This window comes from Callorhinus ursinus, unplaced genomic scaffold, assembly GCF_003265705.2.
Source record: "Callorhinus ursinus isolate GAN/ISIS: 27379988/994484 unplaced genomic scaffold, GSC_fseal_2.0 scaffold8, whole genome shotgun sequence".
NCBI lineage: Eukaryota > Metazoa > Chordata > Mammalia > Carnivora > Otariidae > Callorhinus > Callorhinus ursinus.
The window spans coordinates 53,911,702-53,931,670 of record NW_027397070.1 but is presented as its reverse complement, the minus strand read 5'-3'; positions in this window follow the sequence as shown (position 1 = coordinate 53,931,670).

The window sequence follows — 19,969 nt, the reverse complement described above, 5'->3', positions numbered from 1 at the left end:
GGATCATGACCTGAGCCGAAGGCAGATGCTTAAGGACTGAGCCACCCAGGCACCTCTTCTTGAACAAAATCTTAAAGAATAACTCACTATGAATAACTAAGTTTAAGGAAATACACTAAATCCAACTGAACCTGTTTCTTTCATCTGGAAACTTTATTTCCTATAAGTCTAGTATACAAATGACTCTAAAGCCATAACTACAGGAAGTGATTATCCCCTTGATGAATGTTCACACAGTTAGTAACGATTATTGTCCATTTACAATTGTCATGAATAGATCACCTACTTCTAGGGGAAATCTCATGGATTTGGCTGCAGGCTGCACTGCTAATACACTGTATTATTCTTTTGACATAGTGACAACTTTCACTGTATGATTAAAATAATAATTCCAAATATACCCATCATGTTCTGTCCTTCATAAGATTTCATAAATAAGGTAAACATTTCTCATTGGGACCATTCATCAATTTTAATTTCACATTTATTTAAGGAGTCATCTAAAAGTCAGTTGATTACTTACCATAAATGAATATTAAATGATTCATTTGTTAATATTGTTTCAAAAAGCAACACAGTTCCCTCTATGCTAAAAGAAATGATTCTATGAAAATAAAAACTCAAATAAGAAATGTCCTTTGTCCTTTATAAAATAAAATTTAATAAAAATAAAATAATTCAACAGCTACATAAATTGCTACTGATAATATCATTGGCTTAGTATATTTTATTAAAGTTATTGCTCTGTTAACAGTGATCCAAGTGTTGCTTTTCAACATGTTCTATTCATTTTCACAATTTCAGCATTATTGATTGTATCTTAGATCAGGTTCTTTTTGCTTAAATAAAGTATTTTGCCTTTTCTCTTACCATTAATTAGACTAGGGTCTAATATTTTAGGTTCAAAATCAGTTTTATTCTCGTACATGTACTATTTAAACTTCTCATTAAAATACACGTTTTAATGCCCATTAATATTATTAAGTTGTTTTGTGGTTCTTGACAGAAACAATGGTTTATATTTGCTAGTGGGTAATACTGATCCTTCACTTTGAGTACAGTCCAAATACATTATTATGTTAATCATGATTTCCTAAAATGCCTACAAATTCTAATATTATGAAGTAACTGGGGCTCTAGCTAAGTGCCTCCATATAATTATTCTTTGAAATATTCTTAATAAGGCTACATTGGCATCAGACACATGCATTCAAAAGCAACTTCTTTCTTGGTGTTTTAAAGGAAACCATCGCCACTTTCCATGATTATTCCTATAAATTTTTCAGCCTATTCCTGGTCATTTGAGTGGGCATTGTTCAACTTTGGCAATAGGAGCTCATTTTTTCTTCTTAAAAGTAAGTCATCAAATTTATTCAGTAGCTAAGATTTCTTACTGAATCTGGGCTGTGATGTTATCCTTTATTTCATTAAAACATGTTTTCAGAATCCATTAGTAGAGGCTCAAAGGCATATATTCAAAATCATAAGCACACATCTATAGTTCATATTTTCACACTGAGTACTCAACACTCAGACATACTTTATATGATACTCCCTAGGTAAGCCAAACAGCTTTATGGCAGCTACAATATGAGTATTTCCTCTGATTACATAATCGTTTAATTTTGAATCTAAGAAAGTACATCCGAATTACCTAAGTATGAAGGTTACTTAAATTTATGAACCTATTATATGCTAAGACCTCTGAGATCTGGAAAAAAATTATTTCAGAAACCAGAAACTTCAGTAATGGTGCAAGCGAGGGGATGAAAGGTTTGGTGGCAACAGATAAACTCTGAGCATCCACCAATAAGTGAACTCAGTTGAGATTATCTGCTAACCACAAATTTAAATATACCATTTTTAGTTAACTTGTTTTATTCATTTATGGACAAATCTTAGTCTTCTCAGGCTGTCATAACAAAATAGATTGGGTGGCTTAAAAAACAGAAATTCATTTTATCAAATTTCTAGAGGTTGGACATTTGAGATCAGTGCCAGAAAGGTTGGGTTCTGGGGAGAGAGTGCTCTCCCTGGCTTACAGGTGGCCACCTTCTCCCTGTGCTCACATGGTCTTTCCTTTGTGCATATTCATGGAGAGGAGACACATGCTCTCTGGTTTCTCTTCTTATAAGGACACTATTATTTTTTGAGATCTCCCTCATCACCCTCATCACCTCATGTAACCCTAGTTACCTCCTAGAGACTCGATCTCCAAATACCATATTGTGGAAGTTAGGGCTTCAACATATGAATTTCAGGGGACACAAACATTGTCCACAATGCAACATTAATGTGCTTGGAAAATGAATCATCAGGCAAAAATAGAACTATATATATAATTGCTAGACAATTATAAAGTTTACACAAAAACATTATTTTTATTTAGGCACAGGATTTTTTTGCCATATTTTTGTCATTTTATTATCCTTTACTGCTATCATATTGAGCCAATTTATGGACCCAGATATTCGTTCAAGATCAGAACAGTATCACAAAACACATGTTATAAGAAGGTTAACTCACTATACAGATATCTCTAAGTAGAAAACATGTTTCCACATAGTGGCAGCCAATAAAATAGATATAATTAAACCAAAAACTGAGTCACTCTCCCAAGTAAGCAGTAAAAATTAATGCTTACGAATCACAAGAAGAGCAATGTTTTCTATTTTTCCCAAAACAAAGTACTCCCTTCACAACATTTACAACACTCTGGGGCCTAAAGTTTAGGGACAAATAAAGTATTCCAAAGAAAATGGACCACAGAAGATTAAAAAGCATAATCAATAGTAAATCCCCAGGCTGTAGAGTCATACATTTTGAGTATTCCTATGTAATCCCAGAAGATTAGTTATTAAAAATAATACTTTTATACTTGACACATTTGCTTTCCACTTAAAAGCATCCTGGGCGACTATTATTATTATTGTTAATACTATGACCAGTCAGCTACTACTGTTATAAAGAACAGATCATATGTCTGTTTTGGGGTATAAAGAACTGTATACTACTCACTCATTTTAAGAGATTCATTGCCTTCAGCCACGACTGAGTTACAATGACTGACATCTGAAATCCACTTAGGAGAGGTTTGTTACTGGGAGCTCAAACTCTTGTTGCAGTCACAGAACAAAACTGTCTTCTTTCTCCAGGTTCCCATAAATGAAATATCTGGGCACAGCGATAATGTTTCTTGCTGGAGAAGTTTGTTCTTTGGGTATTCTGAGTAGTGTGTATAAAATATGAATCTAAATACAGCTGCTAAGACCTTCTGTCATGCTTTTCTCTAATTTTCCTGACTTCCCATCAGTCTTCTCAACACAGACTCTACATTCCTGAATCTGAAGAACATAGCTTATGTCACATGTTAAACAGTTGTAAGAAGAAATTAAGCTCTAAGAAAATCTTGCAATAGTTTGACAGGGAAGCTAAGCACATGTGTTGTCAGATTTCTTTTAGTGATACCTGACTATGCCTTTATTGTCAAATTATAGTCACTGGAAAGAAAGAATACTTAATGGACCACCAATTCATATTCATAGAGACACTGGGAGAGAAAAGTGCATTGTCTCTAAGTTTTATTTACTGTTTGTAATTGTCTAATAGAATTAGCTCTTAACTGTGTCCATCGGGAAACTGTCTTAATGGCTCCTGTTCCTTAATTTTGGGAATGTTACCATTTTCCTATCAGGAATTCAGTCAGAACTGTACTGCTTTTGGCCAATGATTACAGAATAAGGGATACTTCTAAAACAACATCAAAATCAATTGTGAAGAAGAAAGTAGAGCCAGGGAGAACATTTTCATTAAAGATAATGTACTAATCTCATTTTCCTTAGTTATCACACAATTTCAGCATAACTTTCTAGCAGTATCTATAACTTCACCTCTGATTGCTGCAATGGTTGGTGAAAATAGTTTCTAGAAATTAATTATTTAAATAGACTTTGGATAGTTATCCTTTATTCATCTTGCTTCAGAGAATAAAAAGGAGAGTAGCATCAAGTTTGCACTCGGCCTCCAGAAGACATGGGTTCAAATCCCACCTGAGTCTTACTAGCTGTGTCATCTTGACAACATGCCCATATCTTTTTTATCTTCTCTGTGAACTTCTTCTGGTAGGTTTATAAGAACTGAGTAAGACAGGGCACCCTGGTGGCTTAGTCGGTTAAACCACTGCCTTTGGCTCAGGTCATGATCCCAGGGTCCTGGGATCGAGTCCCGCATCAGGCTCCCTGCTCAGCGGGGAGTCTGCTTCTCCCTCTCTTTCTGCCCCTCCCCCTGCTGTGCGCTCTCTCTCTCTCTCTCTCTCCCTCTCCCAAATAAATAAAATCTTTAAAAAAAAAAAAGAATTGAGTCAGATAATGTAGGCAATGCACTTAGCATAGCATTCAATAAATTATACTAGTAACATGCTACCATTATACCTACTTAATTTGTGATCATTCCTGTATATGAAACAGGTTATGAAATAACGTGGATTATCTTCTAGGCCAGTAGCTTTTTAGGACTAATTGATTTTCATTATTATCTGCTTATGAGTACTTTGAGAATACATTTTCCTAAAGAGTCAATTGAGGTTAGGGAAGTAAGGAAATATGATCAAATAACTTGATCAAAACCTATCAAAATAGTTCAATCAAAAGTCTACTTTTAATAATCATAATACCCACAGCCTATCAACCACATGATCTTCCTTAGGATCTGTACATGTATTGTTTTATGTTCAAATTCTAGTCATGAAAAAGTGTTATGTGTGTAACATTTATAGAGGTTCTTTCAGTTTTTACTTAAACTGAGCTCTACCTGGTGTACCTACCCTTTAGGATAGGAGAAACAAGAGCAAAGATGGTGAGGGTCACACTGAACGGTCCTGTAACAGATCCTGCTGTCTGTGACTGTGTCTATTAGTTGTCTAAAAACACTCCCTATCCTCTACTCTGATATTCAAGATTACGTTAGAAAAAACAACAGTCCTAACCCCATGTGTATTTTGCTTTTTTGTTTTGCTTTGCTTTGCCTTTCACTCATTTTCTCAGGTAGTTTTTGCTGCTAAATGTGTTTTGTGAATATCTCTGTCTCGAGTGATTACCAACAGCTGAATTCTCAGAAAACATTATAATCACTTGCATGCCACCTACCCCACAGCCTCTCTCCTCTGATCATTTGATCTACATCTTTACATTACCTGAAACAGCCATCCCTGAAAATGTCATTTCTTCATGGAACAGACTGCCACTTCCTCTCATATTCTGTGTTTTGTAATATAAACATACAATAGAATATATAATATATAACAGAGTATGATGAATACATATAGTAGTGACATAAAGATATACATAGACAACTCACGTACCCAACTACCTAGTTTTGATAGATCTGAACATTATTTCATTATTTCTTCTTTCTTTTCTTGTCTGTCTTTCCTTGTCTTTCCCGAACTCCCTCCTTCCTTCCTTCCTTCCTTCCATTTTTAGAAATGAAACATTTTCAGATACAATGAAATCTCTTGTTCTGCTACATTCCCCTCTCAGATCTTCTTTCTTCCCTCCTGTAAGAACCATCCTGAGATGGATATTACCACATTTATCCCTATTTTTACCGTTACTATGCATACGTCTCTTTTTTATAATTTTAAAACTCTATATAAATGATATAACCCCACCATTTACCTTTTTTGCTAAGTAGCATATTTGAGATGTATTTTTGTTACCATTATATACTAATAATTCTTCAATACATACTTGCACATATATTTCCCTGTGTATGTGTTTGAAAGAATTCTAGGGTTCATATTCTGAAGTGGAATACTTGGATTTGAAAGGTGTGCATATTAGATAGTCTGAACCTATTGTACCAACTTATACTCCTAATATCAGGGTAGGGGAATTCTAGTGTTTCTGCATCTTTTTCAATATTTGGTTTCGTCTTACTTTTGCACGTTTATCAATCTGATTGATGTATAATATCTCATTTTTACTCAAAACATGTTTTATTCCAACATGGTTCCTGCCTTCAAACACAAACAAGATTTTGTATCTTGTAGGGATCATGGTAAGCCCCAAACCCATAATATCTAATGGATACTTTTCAATCTTCTGTTCTCATTAGCATTTGAGACAGCTGACCACTTCTATCCTCAATATTGAGTCACTGATGTTTATTAAATGAATAACTTAATAAACGAATACACATTGCTTAGTATTTGAAGAAAGAAGCAATCCCTCAATGAAAAAGGCAAAATAGCTGTTTTTCCTTTCTTGCAAACTCAAGTAAAAATGTACTTTATAAGATATTAGCTGAATGCCTACAAAGTTGTGGTACATATGCTAGACATAAAAGATTTATAAAGGCTTAGCCTTTCAGTATGGAACAGAGCCCACAATAATGTATACTTAATAGATATGTGCTTAGTAATAAAATAAACTGGATTTATTTTCCTTGTAGTACCTGTTATATTGCAAAAGTTACATATATTTAAATACTTCTTTATTGTCTAACTCCTTCTGTAGAAAATGTGTGCCAAAGGGCATGGACCTTATCTTCTTTACTTTATGTACCAAAGGCATAGAATACCACCTGACACCTGACTCATACTACAAAGTCAATGAATGTTTGTTGAACATATGGAATTGGAAAATAAGAAAATAACTTCCATAAAACATTTGATCTAATGAAGGCTCAAATGAAATTTAAGATTTGTTATTCTTTATCCAATACCTTTCAGTGATGACTAAAAAGAGCTTAAACCATGTGGAGAAGAATGGGTAATTATCAGTATCACCAAAACACAGGCATTTTTCTGAGGATGAGGGGGCAAAAAAGAATGTGGGTAAAACCCTACACCTCTTCATTTGGTTGGACAAACACAGAAACATTGTTATGTGTGTTGAATCTTCCCTGGCTGACCTCACAGGAGTGGATCCGAATGCTGCCCAAGGGCATTTGCAGATGGGTTTCCAACCTCCAACCCACAGTTGGCATGATTTTCAAGTCATCCGCAAAAAAGTCTTCTTGTCACACAAAACACTCTTCTACATGCCTAAAATGTAGCAATTAAACATCACTGCTTTGATTTAAACCAAATTAGGTCTCTGGTTCCACTGATGTACAAAATGTTATAGAAAATATAACCTTTTACGTCTTATCCTTTCAAATACAAGACATACTCCCTCCTTACATACACACAGCTCTCAGAAGTGCTCAACAAATGTCTATGCCCTTAATAACGTACGACATCCCAGGATGCTGTTCCAAAAGGATTTCTGGGTAAGAGGGAAAGTATAAAATCTTTAGGTTCCAAAACTGTCAAAGATGTACGAACTGGTGGGGGCAGCGACAAAAAGAATTTCAACGTGCCAGATACTTTGATAGTCAGCCTTGCCTACTTTGGAATGATCCAGAATGCTTTTATAGCAATAAATCTCAAGTTCCTGGTTTAATGTTTAATATATCAGTTTCACTGGGTGGAAAAAAATGCTTCAAAATAAATAACTGTAATATTAGAAAACACACTGAAACTAGGATTTTGTTTGTTTATTTTGTGAAAAATCATAAAAACCTGTCAATCAAAGCTACTTCCCAGAATCAGGGCTCTGGTCACTCTGACTCCACAAAGTCCTCCTTCATTCAAAATCCCCAGAGACATCCACTTTGGAGCTTCAAGCTCCAGAACATTCAAAAGGAATCCAGATAAGCTTGGCTTTAATAACAACAGACCACCTAAAATCCACAGACATGACAGTAATTCATTTCCAGGACAAACCACCTGACATGGAGAGCCATCCTCCACAGTCTCAGGGACAGGACTAGAACCTTGTGCACACTAAGTGGCCATTTATTACTGGACAGTCCATGCCAACAGATGAGTTATGATTATGCTGCCAAGTCCACTTCGTCTTGAGTCACCAAAAACACCCCACAAAATGTAAAAGCCTTCAAACAAACTTAACAAAACAGAGTTAAGATTTAAGGGGAGAATTTTTTTTTTTTTTTTTTTGGTTTATGGGGAAAGGACGACAGGAAATGAGTTCGCTAACTCTCTGCAACTGTCACACATTCTCTAGACACATCTATTCACCTAAAAATGTATGATGATGTAAAGATTTACTGAATGAGTATCTTTCTTGAAAATTCAAAATTCTCTCCATAAGAGAGGTATTGATCTTTAATACTTGATCCTGCCTGGGTCCTAGAGATATTTAGCTTGTTAAGACAGAAACCTGAATATCACTACAAGCACATCAAAAGAAAGGCTTTAGACAAGTGTGAGGCATGAAAGACACTATATTTAAGTGAAATGTTATCCCCTGCATTGCACTGTGTGAGGGATTGCAAACATCATTTTCTGAAAACTTTCATTAATATCTCACAGAGCACTCTTCAGTATAAAAGATGAATGCTCACGATCTATCTCTCAGCTAAAAACGTGACATGCAGGTAGTCATAGAAAAAGAACTCGAACAAAAAAATGAAATATTTGATGGATCATAAAGTTTTTGTTTGTTTCTGATTGCTTATTTGTTTTTTTAGCTGGCTGCAGAGAAGGATTTGATTTAAGAGTGAGCACGATAGGTGCATAAGTAATTTCCCCATGTGTGAGATGTCAGAAAGAGGCCAGCAAATTCTACTTCCAGAAAAAGCAAAGATAATAAAAGTTGCTGACTGTTCCACCATCAATACAAACTAGCCTAAAAGAAAATGTTCAGACTTCCGGACCAGTTAATAACAGCAGATGCATTCCTCAGGTTTGGGGGAAAGTCATTCATATTTTAAGATATGGATCGTTTTGGAGAAATTTCAGATATAGGAATGGAAATGACAGGATCCCATTTTGATTTAAAAGCATTGAAAACATTTTACCTCTGAGAACAGTTTTTTCTTGTTTTTTTTAAAGATTTATTTATTTATTTATTTGACAGACACAGAGAGAGAGACAGCACGAGAGGGAGCACAAGCAGGGGGAGTGGGAGAGGGAGAAGCAGAGGAGCAAGGAGCCAGATGCGGGGCTCGATCCGAGGACCCTGGGATCATGACCTGACCCGAAGGCAGACGTTTAACGACTGAGCCACCCAGGTGCCCCTGAGAACAGTTTTTGATATAGCCAGATAAGAAGTGAAAAAGCACTGGACACACTGGCTGAATAGAAGCGTGAATGCATCTGTTCTATGTTGGGGGGATGGGCAGAGCTAGGGACACAGGGGCATGCAGAAGACGATGAAGAGTCCCAGTGAGGGGCGCCTGGGTGTCTCAGATGGTTAAGCGTCTGCCTTCAGCTCAGGTCATGATCCCAGGGTCCTCGGATAGAGCCTCACATCGGGCTCCCTGTTCAGTGGGGAGCCTGCTTCTCCCTCTCCCTCTGCCTCTCCCCCTGCTCATGTTCTCTCTCTCTCTCTCTCTCTCTGTATCTCTGTGTCTCAAATGAATAAATAAAATCTTAAAAAAAAAAAAAGAGTCCCAGTGAGGTGGGAATTTAGATGCAAGCTTCATGTACTTCCCCAATTTACAAGAGGCTTTTTTAACCTGATAACAAAGGGAAATAAAACATTTAACATGTGTGTAATATAATAGTTTTAGTTCCGTAATAAAATGAGAGATTTGATATTTACTTTAGTAAAACAGGAGAATAACAATTTGGAAAAATATTTTGATAAGGGAGGCCCTTGGGGGAGGAAGGGAATGAATGGAAACAACAAATGGTTCTAGAACTAGTTTCCTTTTTAAGGAAATAAAAATATAAGGCATTAAATTAAATTTGAATTTCAAAAAAATATGTGTTCACATGATTATGTCCCATGCAATACTTTGGACATACTTTAGCCAAAAATTTACTTGTTGTTTCTTTGAAATTCAAACTTGACCCAGCATCCTGTATTTATATGGCAACCTACCTGGATTAGAATTTGAGTAGGAGAAAGCAGAGATGAGTGCTGGTGAGGAAAAAAGAAACAAAACAGACAAAAATGGTAGTCGGTCATATCAACCAAGATGGAGGCGAAGAGGGACAGTGAAATCTACTGTTCAGTTTTAAACTAAATGCTATATGGCGCCACGATGTGTCCCTTCTCAATTAGAGCCCCATACTCCACTGAAGAGCCACTACATAAAGCTTATGTAAGAGTTGGATGGGCTAAAGGGTTGACATAGTGGAAATTATAGGGGTGAAAAAGAAAAAAAATGCAAAGACTAGATTAAGGTGATAATTTAAAAAATCATGTGTGGTCTTGAGCTCAGCATGGCTAAAACTAGAGGTGCAAACATCACCAGGACTTTATTTCTCTCGTGCTTCAGAACTTGCTCCATTCTCAAGGTGGCAAAATGGCTGGGGCATCTCCTATGTTCCATTTTTCATGTTTGAGCAGAAAAGCTTACTATTCCCCTGAAACAGCTCTAGAGAGGATTCAATGAATTGCTTTGGTTTTATTTGAATTGCATTCTTATTATCCCTAAATTAGACAGTATGTACAGGGACAAAATGTTCTGACAAGCCAGACCTGAGCTGAATACCCATAGCTGGAGCCCAAGATAGAGTCATCTCACACTGAAGCAACTGAGAAAAGATAATGAATTCTGAGAAGAAAATTGGCTATTATTCCAAAAGAAGGGTTATCGATGCTTCATGGCCAAAAACAAACACGCAAGCAAGCAAACAAACAGTAATTATCCACTATAAGGTTTAAATAGTCTATTTGATTTGGATTTTAAGAGTGGGGCAGTAGTGATTGACATCTGGGTTATGCAAATTTTTCTCCACTTTCTTCATTGTAAGAGTCTGAACTTTAACAACTTAACTTATAATCCCTTTTATCTTGCTATAAAACCTGTTCCATATAAGTGCTTAATAAAAACAGAATGAGGGGCACCTGGGTGGCTCAGTCGTTGGGCGTCTGCCTTCGGCTCAGGTCCTGATCCCGGGGTCCTGGGATTGGGTCCCGCATCGGGCTCCTTGCTCCTTGGGAAGCCTGCTTCTCCCTCTCCCACTCCCCCTGCTTGTGTTTCCTCTCTTGCTGTGTCTCTCTCTGTCAAATAAATAAATAAATAAAATCTTAAAAAAATAAATAAATAAAAGCAGAATGAACAAATGAACAAATAAAAGCAAATGCTATGTTCTAGACATGCAGATTGTAAAAGTTGCTATACAAAGTATTAAAAGACCTGAATCAACAGAACAAACTTTAAGCCTTAAATAGATTTTCTGTTTAAGTGAATCATATATGTGAGATGGCATATAAATCAGCAGGGAAAAATGTGAACCTCAAAACTTGTATCTCTAGAAAAATTTGAGTGGGTAAATCACTGCGCCACTTAATTGTTGAAGTGACTTTAAACTAGTTACTCATCGGGTGCCTGGGTGGCTCAGTTGTTAAACGTCTGCTTCAGATCATGATCCCGGGGTCCTGGGATCGAGCCCTGCACCAGGCTCCCTGCTCTGTGGGAAGCCTGCTTCTCCCTCTCCCACTACCCCCTGCTCGTGTTCCCTCTCTCGCTGTCTCTCTCTCGTCAAAAAAAAACTCAAAAAATAAATAAATAATTAAAACATAAACTAGTTATAGGAAGAAAGCTACCTGACAGGATTGTCATGATGAGTAAATAAGCTATGTATATGCAAATGCTGACCAGTTTATAAACTCTATGTGCACTGGGAACACCAGGGCAGATCTGGGAACTAGTCCAATACCAAGCATAGTGGAGACACTTGATAAATGTTTCCTTAACAGAAATCTGAGTACAGAACATTAAAGAAATTTGTTCTGTAGAGTGTGTGTGTGTGTGTGTGTGTGTGTGTGTGTGTGTGTGCGCGCGCGCGCGCACACAAGCGTAAGAGGGGCAGTGCAGTGGGGAGAGAGAGTTATAGTGGGGCATAATATAAGGTAGTAAAAATTTATTGTCCCTTCATATTCAAACATTTTCGAACTCCATTCTGATTCTATAATAAGCATATGTCAGATATGTCAAGAATACATCAAATTTTACTGTGTATTTAAGATTTCTATTTTTTTCACCATTTGCTCCTTCTTTTTTTTTTGTATTTAAAGATTCATTTATTCAATCCTTTTTTGGAGAACCAGCAATTGAAATATATTTTGCTTCTGCTGCAGTTTTCTATTATGGATATGTAATAAGACTGACAAAGAAATGAGCAACTAAAATTGTAGCTTTCTCTTCCCACCCCCATTCCTTTCTCTCATCCTTTAAGGAAGATCTATAAGAATTTTGTGTCTCTGTTGTTATAAATTCCACAAAGAAAAAAGTTACCTATCTTTACAGTATTTGGTAACATAAACAGGAATTTTTTTAATGGCCAGAAAACTTTGTTAAGTCTAATTTAATATGCCTGTATTTCTACAGGTTTTACTTAATTGTTAAACTTTCTCTGTCAAATAATACTCATACCATCTACAGTAAGTCCCACATGATTACATAAAACCATGTTATACAGCCCACAGAAATTCCAAGTATATCAACTTATTTATATTTATAAAAAGTCTTCAGATCTGTGAATTGGGCTTACTGATGATCAATATGTAATTATGATAATAATGAGAACAGAAGTTTAGAATCAAAGGCATGTTCCTACTGTTAAGACTGTAGGAAAAAACTTCTAATATTAGAATGACTGGCATTTGGATGGTTTACCATTAACCTATTAGTTTTTACTATATGCCTGTCAGTGAACTGGCTGCTAGCTAGATAATATAAATAATAATATTAAAATCATATCACATATCTAGTTGCTGAGTCCTATATGTTGATAATCTCTTTGAGGCATTTGGTATATGTGGGGTTTTTGTTAAATACTTTAAAATAAAATCTGCATTTAATTGATTAGAAAAAGTAATTTACGCTTATAAAACAGATCAGAAATGTAGAAAGCTTGTACAAACAACTGAAAATTACCGACAAATCTACCACACGGACAACCCTTAATAGTTTAGAATATATTCTTCTAAACCATCTTCTCCATACAAACAAATACATATCCCAAAACATGCATCCTGTGTGTGGGAAGGGTGGCTGTAGGGTTGGGGGTTGGAGGAGAGGGAGTTATTAGAAAAGGCCATCCTAGAGTTGATATTTGAGAGGCTGAGAGAGAGGACATGTGTGATCAGCACATAGAGAACAATGTGGAACATGATGTGAGAGGAGGCAGGAGAATTCAAGAAAATGAATTCTGCCAATAACAAGAGTGAGCTTGGAAGTTCATTGTTCCGCACAACCGCCAGATAAGATCCCAGCTTGAGTTTGGCCTTGTGAGACACTGAGGAGAGGACCCAGTTGAGTCTACAGAACTCTGAGATAACAAAATAGATAAATGTTTGTCGCCAAACGTCTTGTAATTACTTACACAGCAACAGCAAACTAAACAAATGGGAAATTATTAGGCAAAGAAGTGTCAGAATTGGTCTGCATTTTAAAATGTTCCCTCTTTGGGAAAAAAAGAGAAGGGGGAAGGGAAGGGAGGAGAAGGGAGAAAGGTATAAAGGGAAAGAAAGAAATCCTGAGTTTATGCAGGAAAACAAAACAAAACAAAACAAAAAACAGAAAGACTAATCGGGAAGCTTTTGCAGTCATCTCGGACAAAGAAGAGAGGAGATTAAATAAAGGATAAAGGATGTAGTGATGGAAATTAAAATAAAAATGTCCATGAGGAATGCGCTACTTCAGTTACTCATTCAAATGAGGATGTTTCAGGAAGTGTGCTAGTAAGCAGGGATATAAAAGATTGTGCTGAAAATCTTCCAACCTTCTTTCCAGATCCAGTCTCTACCCTCTCTCCTCCTTCCCTGTCTTTCTGGACACCAATCTGTGGGGACTCCAGGTAGGAATCTTTCTGGCCTCTGGTTCCGACTTGGATTTAACCAAAGGGGAGCACTGGTAAGAGATAGGGAGGAGAGAAGAAAGTGAAGTCAGAGTACTTATTTTCATTTCCTCCGAGTGGAACACTGCGAACTGGCTACCTCACTTAACTAAAAGTCATAACTCCTGTTGGGTGGCCCAACCCCTTCTCTCCTTCTGGGTCTGGCACCTGCTCCTTCCTATTTCCCCCTGCAGACCTAACAATGGGTACTAGGTCTGGAAAACCGCACTATCCCAGTGGATGACCACTTCATTTTAAACAGTGCCATTGCAAAAAGTAAATCCACGGACATGAGCTTTTACGAGAAATAAAAGCATATAAAGAGACAAAGACCTACTCTTGGAAAATGTCAACATTTTTTAAATTAAAAATATAATGTAGTTTATATTTATTGAGACAGGCACTATATACACTGTTATGTATTTTCTCAGTGGAGAAACTGAGGCTACAGGAGGAAAAGAGTGTTTGCCCCAATGTCATACCTCTAGAAAGTAGTAGAGCAGACAGTCTTGTTCCAAAGTCCTCTCACTTGGATAGGTAATCCTGAAAATGAGACAGAAGGATTAGCCGAAGTGGAAACTGGAATATCACAGAAGTACAGTAAGAATTTCAAGAATATAAATGCTGTGGCACCTGCATAACTCAGTCGATTTAAGGGTCTTACTCTTGATTTCACCTCAGGTCATGATCTCGGGGTCCTGAGATTGAGCCTCATTGGGCTCCGTGCTAGGCTTGGGGCCTGCTTAATATTCTCTCTCTCCCTCTCCCTCTGGTCCTCCCTCCTCCCCCCACCCCTGCACACATGCATGTGCTTTCTCTCTCTCTACAAAAAAAAAAAAAAAAGAATGTAAATGGCAACAGTGTCAATCACTTCTGAACTTCTGAGTAATCAAATATGAGCACATGTGATATTCTTTGGATTTAGTTACATGGAGATTATTTTGTTTCCTTTATTTTTTCTTTGGCATTAGAAACAATGCTGCAACAAATTTCTTTTCTTTTTTTTTTTTAAAGATTTTATTTATTTATTTGAGACAGAGAGAGAATGAGAGATAGAGAGCACGAGAGGGAAAAGGGTCAGAGGGAGAAGCAGATTCCCCGCCAAGCAGGGAGCCCGATGCGGGACTCGATCCTGGGACTCCGGGATCATGACCTGAGCCGAAGGCAGTCGCCCAACCAACTGAGCTACCCAGGCGCCCGCTGCAACAAATTTCTTACACGTATACATGACACTCTTGTCTTTTCCTGGAAGTGAAAGAGCTGGATGAGTGTGCCTATTTTAAAATTAATAAATAATTCCAGTTTGCTGTCCATAAAAGATAGACATTTATACTCCTGTCAATAACAGTACGAGAGTCTATGTTCCATTAAACCTTTTCAACAAGGCTATCGGTCTGTCTGATGTTTGTCAGTCTAAGAAAATTAATATTATTTTAATTGTGCTTATATGCATTTGATTACTAGGGAGGGAGAAATTCTATGCACATAACCACTGAACATGAATCTGACAAAAATCACAAGAGAAACTCTGTAAGAGATGCCTTCTTAATGTCTGATAAAGCCTAAGTCCATGATGTCCATTATCATATTTTCTTTTTGGGTAATATTAGCTAAAATTAACTCATGAAAAATATGCTTCTATACTTCATTTACCTTGCTGCATTTTATTGCTGTACAGCAACTTTGAGCATCTGACATTTCTCATGCAGCCAAATACACATTTATTGAGCAAGGTGGCTGCTGAGGCTGCTGCTAGTGATGATGACAGTGGGGACAACAATGACAATGGCATATATATGCCTTATGAACCCTCTTTTATGTTTGGGTGTTTTCTCATATTATTAAAAAAATTTTGCATGAAATTGCAGTTAGGAATTAAATTCTCATTTATATTTCAGTATATTTTTCTATGATAAGAGTGCAAAAGTGAACAGGAATGAACACAGAGTCTAAAACAGGAAACAGGATGAAATGTGACCTCTGCTCACTTGTGGGAAGTGTGAGTATTTGTGTTTGTGTTAATAGCTCTTTGCTATCCTTTCTCTAGTTCTGCCTACTGTTCTACAGTTCCATCTAGGGTACAGTTTTTATTTACACCCTTAATTTGTCAGTATAGTTTAAGCAATACATTTCCTAAATAACAATCTCCCACTACTATCACCATGACTTCATTTCTCCAACCAAAACATTTCTCTGGCATTTGATGACTTATTCTTACTATATCTGCTATGTACATATTCTTTATCACCAGAAATACCATGAAGTAGAGACAATATATATTTGTGGTATTGGTGGCCCACGTGTACAAGGAGGATTGGAAAGTTGGGCTCTAAAATAACAAAGCAGATTGTGTTGTGTTGCACATTTGGGTGACACCAGGTATTCTCCTTCAGAAGGAAACAATGTAAAGTGCAGTAAATTAACTTCTCCAGAAACAGAATGTTTTTAATGGCTACCAAGTCATGTGGTAGGTAGCAAAAGGAGTTTTGTAGCAAGATTGGCATTAATAATTAGAAAAATGATGAAGCGCCTGGGTGGCTCAGTCGGTTAAGCGACTGCCTTCGGCTCAAGTCATGATCCCGGGGTCCTGGGATCGAGTCCCACATCGGGCTCCCTGCTCAGTGGGAAGCCTGCTTCTGCCTCTCCTACTCCACTTGCTTGTGTTCCTTCTCTCGCTGTCTCTCTCTCTCTCTCTCTGTCAATTAATTAAATAAATAAAATCTTTAAAAAATAATAATAATTAGAAAAATGAAAAAAAAATTTAACAAAATAGGTAGGTAATGACAAAATAATGAAAAGAACAAATAGATATTAAACCTGTCAACCTAAATTGGAACAAACTGCTAAGAAATATCAAATTTTAGTGTTTTCACTTTTGGAAAACAATTATGCATCATATGAATATTTTCCTAATAAAACTCACTCAAAATAATAATTTTAATTGAAAAACTCTCACCACTTAATCACATCATATTATTCACTCAAAAAGTTCATTTTCCTCCTATAATATCTAGCACGATAATATTCATGCAGAAGAGGGAGGCTCAAAGATATACAATGGTCTCTTGTAACAAAACTTAAACATTATCTAGGGGCATGCAAATGCTGTTAGGTAATACAGGGCAAGATATAAGTGACAAAAAAACTCTGTTAGAAGGGCCTTTTATATGTAAATGTTGCTGGGTTTCCTGTCTTATAAATTTGGCCTCACTGTTGTGTTGCTTTGTATTTCATGAGGTAGGTGGCTCTATCATAAATTGTGTACATTAGAATCTGTATAGCCAGACACTTTTATTTGCAAGTGACAAAAAAATTCACTTCAACCAGTTGAAGCCAAATGGACACTTACTGGATCAGTCCAGACAACAGTTCTTGTGAGGTATGGCTTCATACAGAGGTTCACACAGTATCTTTAAAACACGATCTCTTTACGTTTCACTACATCCTCCACCCAAGATTGGCTTCACATTGACCAAGGTCTGTCATGGAACAAATCCAAGCAGTAAGTCTGTTACTTTTATCTATCAGTTGAGCAACTCCAGAAAAATGGAACATTTATTTTGATATAGTTCCCAGAAACACCCCGGAGCTGGCTTTCATTGGTTTGGCTTCCATCATATGCAACATCCCCAAATTCTGCAGTGTGATTGGGAGGGTCTGGTGTTCTGATTGGGCAGTCGGGGTTCTATGCCCAAGTGGCTGACCCCATCCTAATCCAATGCACTTGGACTAGAAGAGAGCTACTAAAAAGTCTTGCATCCTGAAATATCTCAAGAATGAGTACATTTGAGCTATTTCTATCTGATCCATAAATAAGGAATGCTGAAAGTGCTGAACATTGTTTCACAAAAGCAGCAGTATTTTCATTTTCTTCTTTTGAGGCACAAGTGGCTCATTAGCTTCAGAAAAACACATTAGTATTTAGTTGTAATTTAATATGACTCTTTCATGGTCAACCATTATTAAAGCCAAAGTGATTATAGTGAAACACTAATTGTCTCCAAATGTCCTCCACCTCAGGGGTAGATACAAGTAAGAGAAGGAGGTGCTCACAATTAGCTAAAGAAAGATAAGTGTGTGTGGCACTTAACTCTGAGTTAGGATGCTTATTTGGAAAAGCGGTGAATAAGACTGAATATTATTATAATATACAGAGCCAATGGAGACGACATAATGAATATGTGGTATAATAGAACCATAAAAGCACAGGCTCGCAAAAAGCTAATAAAAAGGTAACCCATAGATTCACAAGAATGACCAGAGACCAGAGCATATATTAATCAATGCGAATGGGTACATTAGAAGGCATATCCCTAATTGTATTCCTTAGAACCACAGTTCCACAGGGTGTGGAGAGTCCCTCGATGAAAAAGGCAAAAAAGGATTCACTGGCAAAATAAGGTTTAAAAAATCCGAGTGAAATTAAGTTAAAAAGGTTTCTTTACTCCACAGTATCTCTAACTAGGTCCTAATAAGCATTCGTTCCTAACTTCTTGGCTGCTGGCACAAAGACCCAAGGAACAGCTCCTACTGACATTGGTTGGGCTGAGGTCAGGAAGAAGTAGGTATTGGGATTACCTGAGGTCAGCTCACACTAAAGCTAAGCTAGATGTTACATATTAGGTGCATTTTACTTCTGACAGATCAGGCCATGGGCAGTCAGAACAGTGGACTGCATATGGACGTAAACCAGGCTTTGACTTAACGAGCCACAGAGAGGTTTGGGCAAGGCACAGATAGATTCTGAATACTCTCTGAGGACATTCTTCCACGTCGTTCTGAATGACTTCCTCGATCTGCCTTTTTTCTAGTCCTTTGTCATGGCCCGATTCATTTTAAGAAGGTGTAATCCTTTTTACCAAGGTAATAACAGAGTTAATAACTTACACTTACAGAGTACTGACTAGAGGTACCATTCTAAACTTTCAATGTATTAACTTATTTGATTGTCAAACCACTCTATAAAAGAAGCAGTTTTATTAGTGTAATGGAGGAAAATGAATAGCAGGTAAATTAACTAAATTGCATGAGAGACGGAAGCAGACATTAAAAGCTGTCAGCCTAGCTCCGAAGTGCATAGCCAACCAGGCTGCCTGCTTGTCTCCATAACATCAGTTTCCAGTATCTGCTTTACGTTAAAAATCAACAATAAAGACTTTGGATGAGTAGTAGGAAATCACCATCTTCATATCGCTCAAAGAGCTAAGAGGCTTGTCCTTCTCAAAACCCACTGCCTGGAAGGCAGGAAGAGGCTTGTGTCCAAGGACAGAGATTAAGACATTATTTAACTATACGAAACTCCCAATTTCCTCAGGACAACATATGGCCTCCTCAGCCACAGACTTCTGCTCCTGCTCCAAATTTTACAAGTTATATGTATTTTATTCTCTATGCCCCCCCTTTCCCATTCTAAAGCATTAAAAATGTCCCTTATAATATTTTGCTTCTAAACCTTTAGCATTTTGCAAGCAGAAAACACTTTCAACTGCCCTTACCCCTTATTTCTAAACGTATACCTATTGCCAAGATTAGGCAACCAAATTTTTCAGGAAGAAGGAGGCGGGGAGGTTGTCTCTTGAAGATCTAGAGGAGGAGAAAGAGACATGCTCACACATGAGGTGGTTGGCACTTTGCTCAACTTATCTCTTCACTGTGCTGTGGTGTGGGGCTCAGAGGGCAAACCGCTGTGGAGCAGAAGTGGGGAGGACAAAGCGAGGCATGGGGCCCTCAGCTTCCACAGGGCTTGTTCTGTTCCCAGCATGGCCCAAAAGCAGTCACCAAACTTCAAGGGAGTTCATGCGAATGTCTTAGTGATAACCACCCAAGACTGTAGCTATCTTCCCGAACAGTTTACTCTTGTAAGTTGTGGGGATGTTTCCATAACCCTACGGGAGTTAGAAAAGAGATCAGTAGTAATGGAAAACTGGTTATTTCTACCAGTTCGAGCACATCAGTTCTCAACTGAATGTGATTTTCCTTCCCAGGGCACATTTGGCAATGTCTACAGACATTTCTGATTGTAGCAATTGGGGGTGGGCTGTTGCTACTGGCATCTAGTGGGTAGCGACTGTCAAACTTACAAATTAAATCGTTGTTTTACTAGCAAAA